Consider the following 2291-nt stretch of genomic DNA (forward strand, 5'->3'; position numbering starts at 1 on the left):
AAAAATAAAAAAAATAATAATAATAAGAATTAAAGCTGCAAGCAGCGATGAACGGGCCCTCGCACCCGGGCTCACCGGCAGCGAGTGGCTTTAGTAAATAGGTGAACGGTGAGAAATATGCGTTTAAACTCATAAATATAAGTAGAATATATCAATGTTTATTCCATATATGTGCCAATCTTCCTGTTGCCAGCAGGTGGCGCTATCATTATAATGGAATATTGGCCTTCAGATGTGTTCAGGGCAGGACTCTTATCGAACATGTGAAGTTTGGGGAAGATTGAACATTTTATGCCTCAGTTACAACAACTTCTCTTGCTGTGTCGATACGTCAAATTTTGTCATGGCGCCATGGACACGCCCTTTAACAAAAACTCAAGATCTCCACAATTTAACATTGCTCAGGCCTTAAGATTAGACTGACCACAAAAAATACATTAATGTCAAAAGATTTCTAGGAGTAGTTTGTCGCAGCGTAAAACATGTCACTTCCTGTTGCCAGCAGGTGGCGCTATGACTATAACTGAATATGGGCATGTAGCTCTGTTAAGGGCAGAAGTCTTATCTAACATGTGAAGTTTGGGGCAGATTGGACATTGTATGTCTGAGTTACAGCAACTTCCTTTTTCATGGCGAAACATCGAAATCTGTCAGGTCGCCATGGACACGCCCTTTAACGAAACCTCAAGATGTTCGCAATTTAACATCGCAAAGGCCTTTAGATTTAACTGACCAAGTTTGGTGGTGATCTGAATAAATCTCCAGGAGGAGTTTGTTAAAGTACATCCCCAGAAAATGGCAAAAACAACACCAATTTTGCGGAGAAAATTCTAAATAACCGACTTCCTGTTGGGATTTGGATTTCCTACCAAGAGACTTTGTGGTAGGTATTTTGTAGGTATCTACCAATGCATTTACTAATGTTAAAAAATGAGACAATATTTTAATTTGTTACCAAATCCTTAAGTAATTAAAAGTGTTTTGTTATAAATTTATTGACCTATAAGCATTTGTGAAATAGTTCTGCTTGCATCACAGCTTGGTCGTCATCTGTGAGCTGAACAGTTTTACTGTTACATCCATGAGATTATATAAATTCAGATTAATGTCAATCACAGGGTGTCAGAGGTCAGTATCAAATGAGTTTGAAATTATGGACCCACTTTATATTAAGTGGCCTTAACTACAATGTACTTACATTTTAAATAATAATTTAGTACAATGTACTTATTGTGTACATACATGTTTTTACATTGTACTTATATTAAAAAAAAAAAAAACTACATGTAATTACATCTGTATTTAATTTCTGTAATTGCATTTATAAATACACTGTTGACCCATACTTTACACCTTAACCCACCCTTAAACTTACCCATACCTCCAACCCTCTCCCTAACCTTACCCCTATCCCACCTCAATAGCAGCAAAAGTGTTTTAAAATACAATATGAACACAATAAGTACATTGTACTTATTTTTTTATGTAAGTACATAGTAGTTAAGGCCACCTAATATAAAGTGGGACCAAAATTATTATTTGCAGCACAAATAAGTATTTTTAGAAAAAAAATTTCATCACTGAAACTGTCAGAAAAGGATAAGGCCTAAGAGATTTCTTAAGCTGTAATGAAAACAGCACAATTAGCAACAACAAAAAAACAATTTAAAATAATATTTTTTTTTCTGGTGATTAAAGAGATGTTTAAGTCCCTCTCTCTCTCTCCCTGTCTGTCTGCCACTCAGCTCATGCCCATCCCCCACTCACACTCACACACACACACACACACACACACACTCAGTCAGCACACATACATTCCTCAAACAGAGGGACAGAGTGAGATGAGATGTCTGACAGTTTTTTAATTTTCTTTTAATCATACAGTGTCGTAAAGTCATGAAACTATGCATATTTCCTCAGAATGATTTGATCTCTGTATGAGAAAATGCTTTTAAGTGTTTGGAAGCTGCAATTTAAAAATACAAGACTGTTAATGATTCCTTTTTTGACTGTCATTTCAAAAAATCACCACGACAAAACCGTTCAAGCTGACCAAAATCCGTTTGCAATTTAAGTTCCTCAATGTTTTTGCAACATGTAGATAAAGTTTGGTGAGTATAGTGAACTTTTCCTCTGAGGAGTATGGATTAAATCACAGCTCAATTTTTTTTCAAAAATCCATATTCAAATCAAAATAGCCGACTTCCTGTTGGTCGTAGCTGATAACTGTGAATTAGAAAGTTGTCCGTCTTTATAAGATCAATATACGTACCAAGTTTGGTGTCTGTAGC

This window comes from Carassius auratus, unplaced genomic scaffold (assembly GCF_003368295.1).
Source record: "Carassius auratus strain Wakin unplaced genomic scaffold, ASM336829v1 scaf_tig00216070, whole genome shotgun sequence".
NCBI classification, from domain to species: Eukaryota; Metazoa; Chordata; class Actinopteri; order Cypriniformes; family Cyprinidae; genus Carassius; species Carassius auratus.